Raw genomic sequence first — 12,940 nt, 5'->3', positions numbered from 1 at the left:
GGAAAATTTTGTTTTTGAAATTTAGGCATAAATATGGTTGATGTTATTCGGTTAGAATGTTTTAATACATTTAATTTTTAATTAAATGAAATATCCAACATCACCATTCAGCATAAAAAAAAACTTTTTTAACTGAAAATCGAATTACAAGCTATCAATACATTTTTACTCGTAAAATTTGAGAATAATTTCGTATTATCAAAATCACTAATAAAATTTTTATTTTCTAACATAGTTCTCAATTTTTTGTGTACACAATTACGGAATAATATAATTTTAAAAAAACATTTAAAAAAAGAACAATTTTTCTATGGTTTTGTGCCAAAAAGAGAAAAATAAAGTATACCATTAGCAAATCGAGTTATTGTAGTTTCAGTTAATTTTCCAAATATCATGTTCATTTTATGCAAATTTTATTTAAAAATGTTTTACCAGAATTTTTTTTTAATTTTTTTGAAAAACGTAGATCAAAAGTCGATGGTTTATTTGATGTTATAACTGTTTTTCGAAAACCGCTGATTTTTCATAATGTTGCTTTTTTTATTTCCTTTCAATTATTTTATTTCATACCTTTTCGTTTCAGGATCAGTTGCGTCTTTTGAAAATAATATGCTTTGTTTTTTTTTTTTTTCCCTAATATTTTCTCATGTTCGTAAATTTGATTTTGATAGTGAACCTCGATTTAGGAGCAAATGTATTTGTATAGAGTGCAATTACCGCGAATAACTTTAATAAATCAACTTATCTACTCTGTTATTAATTTAGTAGATAGAAACTAAAGATAATTTTAGAAGAGATAAGTATTAGAAGAGAAATTTAATTTTCAAGTAAATCAGAATATTAATTAAGCAACGATACAAAAAGCAATTAATCCTAACAATTAATACTCGCTTGGTGCAAATTTTAAGTGCGCAAAGTTCAAAGTCGGTGTTGGATTCGAAAATTTCAACTACAGTCTAAAGAATTTTGATCAACACTTCAAAATTATGTCCAAAAACTGAAAGACACTTTGAGCTAACGTATTGTCAAAACTACCAGAATATGGCAAAATTCACCACGTTTTTTGGCTCAATAGGAACACCAAAGGTTCGGAAATTTTTGGTAATGATTTTGGTAAAACTAACAATAAATATAATTTTTTAATATGTGATAAAATTCGGTAAATGTAGTAAAGTTTTGTAATTTTATTATGATACCTTAGAGCCTTATACGGTTACCAAATACCTTATACCATTTATACGGTTACATTTACTGTTCTGTTTTGTATTTTTTACTAAATGTGTGATAATAATAACTATAATTTCAGAAACCAGAATTTCCAGCGAACCATTATCAAATGACTGGTTTGAATACTCAGATTTTCTTAGGTTTTTATAATATTTAGGTTTTCCTTACCAAAATTATGTTTTTTTAGAAGAAATGTAATTATACCATATAATACGATAATTTTAGATGAATTTTTTTTTCTCCGTGCAGATACAGACACAGTTAACAAAGCTAAGATATTTCAATTTTTTATATTTATTACGCTTCTCTGAGATTTTGCAATCTATACCAGGGGTGGCCAACCTGTGGCTCGCGAGCCACATGCGGCTCTTTGAAGGATTATTTGTGGCTCTCGATAAATGTGCCAGAGTTCCCTTTTCATGTTCGTGCTATTACATTTCAAAAAATTATTATCGTTACGTATGTGTTTCAAAATGTCTTTTAAATTGCAGAGAACAAATATGAAAGACTAAGTGCAACGTAGTTCAATTCAAGGTTTTCCATTTCCAATATAATTATGACACAAAAAACATCTGGAAAATTAGAATTAACAGAGATGCAAGAAGATCAAGCTCTACAATTAAAATATAAGTCGACGTCGATTACTGAATTTTGGAAATTTGTACCAGAATCGAAGTATCCTGAATTAAAAAAGGCTGCTTGTCTAATTATTTCAATATTCGGAACAACGTACTAATGTGAATCATTTTATTCCACTTTAAAATTCGTGAAATCCGAACACCGATCAGTATTAACCCTTTCGGGCCGATTGTCACAAATACGTGCCAGCATGAAACCATATCAATCAGGTTAAAAAGATAAAACTGGTAATCAAAGTAATTCTTTAGCAGTTTATTTGTGGGCGCAGTTATAATTATTTTATTTATTTAATTCACCATTACTTTGTTCAAAATAAAACTATTTAGCAATACTTTGAATTAATATTGATTATATATATATGGTTAAACTAACAATAATTAAAGTAAAAGCAAAGTAAGTCTGTCAAATTAGCAACGACTACATTTAAATTACCGTTTTTTATTTAATTACAACTTGATTCTGATTTTGTACGAATGCTTTTCTGAATCAACCGTCCCCAAGGAGTTAACAAACCAGCATCTCAAAGAATTACTGAGAAGTGCTATCACCAATTATTCAACAAATTTTAAAGAATTATCAAAAGAAGTAAATTAAATGCGTTTAATTTTTAATATTCAATACACATATTTTGCACTTTTACTTATATATTTTCAATTAATATAATTTATGTAAAAAAAATTTTAAATACCTTTTTGCATACCTTTTAAATACGTATTTAATTGCGGTTCGCGAAAAATTTCAAATTTTGAAAAATTTCTCGACTGTCAAGGAGCTTGGCCACCCCTGATATTTACACTTCACAAAACGCTTTTTTCAAAGATCATCCGATTAAAATAAAGATTAAGTGTAATTAATACCATTTGGCATGATACTGTTATTCAAGGCAGATCAATCATAGTCAAAATTTACAACACTCAAGCATTTTTCTCCTTACTTATCCCGTTCTGTGTTAATATCAAAATATCTGTTACTACAGTACCTTCAGTACTATATATATAAATATGTTTTATATTGATTAAAACCAGCTCTAATTACCATAATAACAAAATAATATACAAAAATTAATTAAGTATCATTATAGTGCTTTTTACGGAACACCTATACGAATCATTACCTTTTCTCTATTAACTTTGTTTTTCAGTACATAACTTATTTTACTTTAGTTCAATTACAGTTTATTTTAAATTATTTAATTTTTTTGGTGCACATTTAAAGAGAGCAACTATAGATAAATAAACGCGCAGTTTCAGATACATGCTGTTCATATTGGTCACTGAGCTCGTAAAAAAATTATTCTACATTAAGGAAACGGCAATCAACAGATAAACAGAATCATGTGCAGTTTAATTTATAACGTTGGCTAATTCCAAAAAGCCAATGAAGAAAATTCCTTTTTTAAACATCTCACCTGAACGAACTAATGGAAAATTTTAAACATTTTTCTTAGATAAGGCCAAAAATATTTAGGAACTCTTTGTAATCGGTGCTTAAATTTCAGAACGCTAACACAAATGGTTCTTCGATTATAATAAATTTAAGACAGCTTATCAAGACAGAGCACAGACAAAAATACTGAGTGACCGTAAAAGAAAAGTTGAAAAAAGTATAACTTTAAAACTCTAAACAAATTTACTATTGGCAATATATCTTTTACAAGATGCATAAAACTAGATATTGAAATATTCAAAAGATACTAATGCATAGGTAAAGAGTTCCGAAAAAAAAAGGATATCACCCTCAATAACTATTGTTCTCATGATCGAATTTTAACGTACTATGTTTTAACGTCAACGGTTCAAAACTTTGGCCGCAAATATGCTAATTTATTAGTGATAATTAATAATAGAGTTACAAAATATCACACTAAAGTATTTTTTCTATGATGTAACGTTTTTGAATATATTTATGTATAAAACCCAATGGCGAGCAAAGGAGAGTGGATGCCTAGGACACAAACTCGTCGATTAGTTGCCTTTCAATAGGGGAATATTGTCTTCACCCGTGGTTACTGAAGAAAACAAAAAAAAAAGTCGGAAAAAAAATCTATTGCTCAAATTGTCTCAACTTGAGACTTCTATTACCTGAGGCTACCACGACCAACGATTAATATAAAATCCATCTCTAAATTTTTAATATATCTGTTATGTTCCTTTTGAAGCTAAAATAAACACTTTTGTTGGCTAACCACCTGTTATTATTTTATTTCTGTGCCTAAATGAAAGGAAATAATTCAAATATAAAATTTTCTCAATTAAGAAACTCGAAAAAAATTCAGAACAAATCCCTTATTATCTGGAACTTCTACCCCACACATTAATTGATAAATAACATGAATTTTTATTTTTCACACTGAAATTTAGTTGCTTTGAATTTTGAATCTGCTTGAAATTTAGTTTTAATACTTTACCATTAAAAAAAAACTCGAAAAATAAAGCTTCTGAAAAAAAGCAGCGATAAAAAAAGATCATTTAACGATTTAAGGGGCAGTGGGATAAATCTATTCCACTTATTTTTCACAATAACCTAAACAACAGAAATTTCAATTGTTGTTTATATTGGTGTTATGTTGCTGTATGTTGTTTTTGTCGTGGTTTCTACCCTACACAAATTTCAATCAATCAAGTTAAACTGAAGTGGAATAAAATCTATTCCACTTATTTTTTACAAGAATATAAACAACTAAAATTTCAATTGTTATTTATGTCATTTTTATACTACGCAAATTTCAATCAATCACTTTAAACTGAAGTGGAATAATATTTTTACAATTATATAAACAACTAAAATTGCAATTGTTGTTTATGTCATCTTTTACACTACGCAAATTTTAATCAATTAGTTCAAACTACAGTGGAATAGTATATTTTACAATAATATAAATAACTAAAATTGCAATTATTGTTTAGGTCATATTTTACACTATGCAAATTTTAATCAATCACTTTAAACTACGGTGGAATAATATTTATTCCACTTTTTTTAACAATGACATAAACAAGTAAAATTACAATAGTTGCTTATGTCATCCTTTACTCAACGCAAATTTTAATCTATCACTCTAAACTGCGGTGAAATTAAATCTATTTTACTTATTTTTCACAATAATATAAGAAACAAAAATTGCAATTGTTATTTAAGTCATATTTTGCATTACGCAAATTTTATCCTGTATCTTTAAACTACGGTGGAATGAAATCAATTTTATTTTTTTTTTACAATTATACAAACTAAACTTGCAATTGTGGTTTACGTTATCTCTTACTCTACGCAACCACTTTAACCGCGGCAGGATAAAATATATTCCAAATATTTTTCCCTATATTATAAACAACTAAAATTTTAATTGTTGTTTAGATTAATTAAGAAATTAGAGTAATCAGTTTAAAAGAGAACTCCTGTAGCGAACGACAATAAAAGTGTGCACTTTTAGATGTAATATAGTAATTGGATTTAAACTGCAGTGATGTATTAGATTCAATTACTACCACGAGTAACAAAGTTTTATTGATCTGTAGTGCATTAAGGAATTAAAGATTTTAAATATTTACTGATTCGATCTCAATTTAACTCCTTTATTTCTTGTGAACGCAAACAACTGAATAATGGCGAAATTGTTTTTCAGATTTACGCACGTTCTATGCTTTTATTTCATTAATCTTTAAAATTAATATGAAGTCATTAACTTGATTGCTTTTTAAATTCGTGTATAGACTTATTGATTTATTAAAATTGTATATTGAAATAAACCAAACAAATATTTGTACCCATTAAAATTTTATTTTCAAATTGTGCTTGCTGTCACTTTATAAAATTAACTGATCGAACTCTTACAGAAAATGTCCGTCTTCGATTAAAATAGAATTATTAAATTGCTCACAGCTAAACAAGCCAATAATAATATTATTATTCAATTTTACTAACCTCTTAAAGTTTTTTATTTTGGAGCATTTAATTTACTAGAAAGCCGTAATATCTTACATTTTTGATGGAATAATTATCTCATAGAAGAATATTAGTTTAAAAATCAATGCTACTGATACATTGAATGAAGATATAAACTTCAAGTTATCTATTTCAAAATATTTGAACGAGATCCAACTTTTATCCTTGAAAACTAACTATTCGAATAAAGATTTTGATTGAATATCTATCTTTTTAAATAACTTTGATCTGTTATAAGACCTTATTAATAAGCTTAAATCACATTTACCAGTTAAAAGTTTTGTAGAATTTAACCTATGCAGCTGATGCTGGTGGATTAAAAATTTGAATAATGAATTATAAATGGAATAATCTTTTTAGATAACTCTGATCTGGTGAAAGACCTTCTTAATGAGTCACATAAAATAAGATTACAAATTAGAAGTTTTCCAGCAGCTGAACTAATAATCTGATGGATTAAGAACTTGAATAAATAATTATTGATGGAATGGCTATCTTTTTAGGTAACTTTGATTTAGTGTGATACCTTATTTATAAAGTACATAAAATTTACCTATAAATTAGACGTTTTGGAGCATTTAAATTATTTAACTGTTATAAGCTCTACTAAAGAATATATGATGGAATAACTATCTTTTTAGATAACTTTGATCTCGCGTGAGACCTTATTAACATACTTCATAAAATCGGCCTGCAAGTTAGAAATTTTATAGTATTTGAACTATTATATGATGCTGATTGATTATAAACTTGAAGGAGTTATAAAAAAAAGAACAAAGAAATAATCGAAACACAAAGAATTATTCAACCAAAATTCTAAGAATAAAAGAGTATCATTACTCAAATTCTACCAATAAAGGGTAATTATTATATTAAAAGTTTTATAAATAGGGTTCTGTGTAAATTTTTGAAAAAAATAAAAGGAAAATGACACATATCTTTTCTTGATTCATGTTTCAGTTTCCAAATCGCTAAAATAATTTCAACTAAATTTCCGACTGAAACTTTTTTTAAAAAGGAACTTAATCAAAGGAAAGGCGCATCGCAAATTACAATGTATTTACATCTAAATCAATATTTTAAAAGAAAATGTCGACATGTAACTAGACTTACACGTGCTCATTTCCTTAAAAATCGAATAAATAAAGCCAACAATGATTTAAGCATATTAATGCTCATTTTCTGGCTTTTAGGATTTGCAGGCATACCATTTCCGAAGAAAAAATCTAAAATGCAGGTAAAAATCTTTCAATACTTATTGTTTTTAATTTATGATGTATATTCGGTTCATCTTGCTTGCTATCTGGTGTACCATGTGCTTCATGATGACAAAATAGGAAGAGAATTGCTTAGCTCAATCGTATATGCATTCCTTGTTATAATCCTGCATTTATACATATTTTTAAAAAGATTCGAAATACTGAACTGTTACAAAACACTGCACTCTGTTCATCGTAAATGTGGTTGCCATTCACAAAATTGGAGATTAAAAATATATTTTATTTTTCTCACGTCAGTAGCTGTAACCGTAATTGTTACACTTATTCCATTTTTATTGGTAGGTTTACATTCGGTGACGACTTATGTGTTGTTTGGATACAAGAACTGGGAAGGCAAGGAAGCGTTATACGTATTTATTTTTTCAATATCGTCTCAATTGTTTCAAAACATCGTGAGGTTCGTTGTGTCAGGCTTGACAATAGCTCTGTGCCATCATTTCTGCAACAGTTTAAATTGCTGCATCAATGACTACAAACGGCAAATAAAAGAGCAAATAGAAATGAATTTCGATATGAAGAGAGATGAAAATGATATTCATCAGTCCTTCAAAGGAAGGAATGCAAATTTAATATTTGGTGGAAAACCACAAAGATTGAGTCCACCACACAATCACCATGATGAATCAAAAGATATTTTTTCAACGAATCAATTTTCCAACGATTTTCAATCGAAGAAAGAGAATGCTAAGACCCTTGTTGGTACAACTAAGAACCATTCAAGTTTTAATATTCACCATGGAACTGGAATTCCAGATTCCAGTGGAAATATTTCGACAGAAATAGTGTTCATGACAATTGAGAAAAAATTGCAAGACATCACTAATGTTACAAAATATGTTGATGCAGTTATTTCTCCTATTTTGTTTCTTCTACTTGGTTTGTGTATAAGTGAAATTCTGCATTTAAGTGCCGTTATATCTGGATCAAATGCTAATTTCAGCGTCAGAGTTATAGCTATTATACTTATAATCTTCATACTTATAGTTACTCATTTTCTGATTTTAGTCGCATCTAAAATTGAGAACAACTTTCTGGAATTAAAACAAGTAATTATAATAAGTATAGGATCGAAGAGAGAAATTTACAACAGTACTTTCAGAGGAACGAATTATGTATCTTTGTGTGAATTCTTAAATGCTTTGTCACGCGATGTTCATATGACTGCTATGAAAATGTTCAAGATAGACAAAGGCGTCTTTCTTTCGATTTTGTGTGCATTCATAACTTACACAATCATACTGCATCAAACACTAGATCCTTGATTCTATGTAACTAATAAAGACCCATGGAGAATAAAGTATTCAATATCAATGCACTCACTCGCGGAAACAGAACTCTCACTTTTAAGGAATTCGGGGGCTGTGGGATAAAATCTATTCCACTTACTTTTCACAATATTCCAAACAACTGAAATTTCAATTGTTCTTTATGTTGCTGTTATGTGGCTGTATGTTGTTTATGTCGTTGCATTTACACTACACAAATTTTAATCAATCACGTTAAACTATAGTGGAATAAAATCTATTCCACTTATTTTTTACATTATAAACAAGTAAAAATTTAATTGTTGTTAATGTCACCTTTTACACTACGCAAATTTTAATCAATAACGTTAAACTACAGTGTAATAAAATCTATTTCACTTATTTTCTACAATAACATAAACAACTAAAATTGCATTTGTTATTTATGCCATCTTTTACACAACTCAAATTTTAATCAATCATTTTAAACAAACGATGAAATAGTATTTTTACAATAATATAAACAACTAAAATTGCAATTGTTGTTTAGATTAATTAAGAAATTAGAAAAATCATTTCAAAAGATAACGCATACAATAGATGACAATAACAGTGCGTACTTTTAGATGTAATATAGTAATTGGATTTAAACTGCAGTGATGAATTCGATTTAATTACTACCACTAGTAACAAAGTTTTATTGAACTGGAGTGCATTAAGAAGTTAAAACTTTTAATTATTTATTGATTCAATCTCAATTTAACTCTTTTATTTCTTATAAACGCGAACAACAATCATTACTAAACTTTTTTCGGATTTACGCACGTTCTATGCTTTAATTTCATTAATCCTTAAAAATAGCATGAAGTCATATACTTGATTGCGTTTTAAGTTCGTTCTCTGAATAATAATATTGAAATGAACAAAATAAAAAATTTTGCAAATTAAAACTTTATTTTTAAGTTATACTAGTTTTCACATTGTAAAATTAACTAATCGAGCTGTGGCAAAAAATGTCTGTCTTCGATTAACATAGATGTTTTAACTTTTTCGAAACTATAAAAACCAATAATAATATTATAAATGAATTTACTAACCGCATAAAATTGTTTATTCTGGAATATCTAATTTACTAAAAGGCCGTAATAACTTACATTTTCGATGGAATATTAATCTCGAAGAAGAATATTGGTTCAAAAATCAATACTGCTGATAAATTAAATAAGGCATAAACTTCAAGATGCCTATTTCAAAATATTTGAACGAGATCCAACTTTTATCCTTAAAAATTAACTATTCGAATAAAGAATTTGATTGAAAATCTATCTTTTTCGATAACTTTGATCTGTTATAAGACTTTATTAATAAACTTAAATCAAATTTACCAGTTAAAATTTTATAGAACTTTACCTATATACCTGATGCTGGTGGATTATAAATTTGAATAATAAATTATTAATGGAATGATCTTTTTAGATAACTCTGATCAGGTGTAAAACCTTATTAATATACTACATAAAATTTGCCTGCAAGTTAAAAGTTTTATGGTATTTGAACTATTTAGATGATGCTAATGACTTATTAACTTGAATAAAGAGTTGCTGATGGAATAACTACATTTTTAGAAAACTTTGGTTAATAGAGTACATAAAATTTACCCACAAGATAGAAATTCTGCAGAATTTAAACTATTTATCTGATGGATTAGAATCTTCAATAAATAATTATTGAAGGAATAACTATCTTTTTAGATAATTCTGATCTCGTGTGAGACCTTATTAATATACTTCATAAAATTCGCCTACACGTTAGAAGTTTTATAGTATTTGAACTATTGTATGATGCTGATGTGTGGATTATAAACCTGAAGGAGTTATAAACAGAAGAACAAAGAATTGATCGAAACACAAAGAATTATTCAACCAAAATTCTAAGAATAAAAGATTATCATTACTCAAATTCTACAAATAAAGGGTTATTATATTAAAAGTTTTCTAAATAAGGTTCCGAGTAAATTTTAAAAAAATAAATAAAAGGATTATGGAGCATATGCTTTCTTGATTCATGTTTAAATTTCAAAATCGCTAAGGGAAAAATTTTACTAAAAACCCGTCATAAACTTTTTTTAAAAAGGAACATAATCAAAGAACAGGTGCATCGCAAATTACAATGTATTTACAGCTAAATCAATATTTTAAAAGAAAATGTCGACATGTAACTAGACTTACACGTGCTCATTTCCATAAAAATCGAATAAATAAAGCCAACAATGATTTAAACATATTAATGCTCATTTTCTGGTTTTTAGGATTTGCAGGGATACCATTTCCGAAGAAAAAAACTAAAATGCAGGTAAAAATCTTTCAATATTTATTGTTTCTAATTTATGAACTATATTCGGTTCATCTTGCTTGCTTTCTGATGTACCATGTGCTTCAGGACGACAAAATAGGAAGAGAATTGCTTAGCGCAAGCGTCTATGCATTACTTGTTATAATCCTACATTTGTACATCTTCATAAAAAGATTCGAAATACTGAACTGTTACAAAACACTACACTCTGTTCATTGCAAAAGTGGTTGCAATTCAGAAAATTGGAGATTAAAAATACATTTTATTTTTCTTACATCAATAACTGTGACCGTAATTGTAACACTTATTCCATTTTCATTGGCACGTTTACATTCGGTGACGACTTATGTATTATTTGGATACAAGAACTGGGAAGGCAAGGGAATGTTATGTGCATTTATTCTTTCAATATCGTCTCAATTGTTTCAAAATATCTTGAGGTACGTTGTGCCAAGCTTGTCCATAGCTCTTTGCTATCATTTTTACAACAGTTTAAACTGCTGCATCAATGATTACAAACGGCAAATAAAGGAACAAATAGAAATGAATTTGTATATCAAGAGCGATGAGAATAATATTCATCAGGCCCTCAAAGGAAAGAATGCAAATATAATATTGAGTGGGAAACGACAAAGATTGCGACCACCGGACAATTGCAAGGATGATTCAAAAGATATTTTGCCAGCAAACTTATTTCAATCGAAGAAAGAAAATGCGGAGACCTTCATTGATGCAACTAAGAAACATTCAAAATTAAATATTCACCATGGAACTGGAATTCCAGATTCCAGTGGAAATATTTCAACCGAAATTGTGTTCATGACAATTGAGAAAAAATTGCAAGGCATCACATATGTTACAAAATATGTTGATGCAGTCATTTCTCCTATTTTATTTCTTCTGCTCGGTTTATTTATAAGTGAAATTCTGCATTTAAGTGCCATTATATCCGGAAAAAATGCTAATTTCAGCTACACAGTTATAGCTATTATACTAGCAATCTTAATACTTATTGTCACTCATTTTCTGATTTTAGTCGCATCAAAAATTGAGACCAACTTTCTGGAATTAAAACAAGTAATTATAATAAGTATAGGATCGAAAAGAGAAATTTACAACAGCACTTTCAGAGGAACGAATTATGTATCCTTGTGCGAATTCTTAAATGCTTTGTCACGCGATGTTCATATGACTGCTATGAAATTGTTCAAGATAGACAAAGGCGTCTTTCTTTCGATTTTGTGTGCATTTATAACTTACACAATCTTACTGCATCAAACACTAGATCCTTGATTCTATATAACTATTAAAGACCCATGAAGTATAAAGCATTTAATATCAATGCACTCAGTCGCAGAAATAAGACTCTAACTTTTGATGATTTAGTAATCCTTGAACAATAGTTCGTTAATTTTTAAAATTATTTTGTCACTGTTGTTGTTGTTGTATTTTGTCACGGTATTATAAAAAAAGGTTCTGGAAAATTTATTAACATAAAATCTCCGAGAAGCGAAGTAAATATAAAAAATTGAAACATTTTAGCTTTGTTAATTATGTCCTTATATGCACGGAGAAAAAAATTCAGGCGAAATTATCATGTTATATGGTGATGGCATTTCTGGTAAGAAAAAAACAACATTATTGGGGTTAAGAAAACTTATATTTAAACCAGTCATTTGGTAATTTTTTCTTTTATGTGATAATGGTTTACTGAAAATTCTGGTTTTCAAAATTATAGTTCTTATTACCACGCATTGTCCTTTATATTGTTGTTTATATTAATTAATTTTGTTTATATTAATTAAGAAATTAGAAAAATCAGTTTAAAAGATAACGCATGCAATGGATGACAATAACAGTGCGTACTTTTAGATGTAATATAGTAATTGGATTTAAACTGCAGTGATGTATTTGATTTAATTACTACCACTAGTAACAAAGTTTTATTGATCTGTAGTGCATTAAGAAATTAAAAATTTTAAAATTTGTTGATTCGATAACAATTGAACTCTTTTATTTCTTATAAACGCGCACAACTGAATAATGACGAAATTTTTTTCGGATTTACGCACGTTCTATGCTTTTATTTCATAAATCTTTAAAAATAATATGAAGTCATTTACTTGATTGTGTTTTATGTCCATGTCTGAATAATATTGAAAAGAACCAAATAAAAATTTTTGCAAATTAAAACTTTATTTTTAAGTTATACTAGTTTTCACATTGTAAACTTAACTAGTCGAACTCTGGCAGAAA

Source organism: Parasteatoda tepidariorum, chromosome 10, assembly GCF_043381705.1.
Source record: "Parasteatoda tepidariorum isolate YZ-2023 chromosome 10, CAS_Ptep_4.0, whole genome shotgun sequence".
NCBI classification, from domain to species: domain Eukaryota; kingdom Metazoa; phylum Arthropoda; class Arachnida; order Araneae; family Theridiidae; genus Parasteatoda; species Parasteatoda tepidariorum.
Note: the sequence above shows the minus strand (reverse complement) of the source record.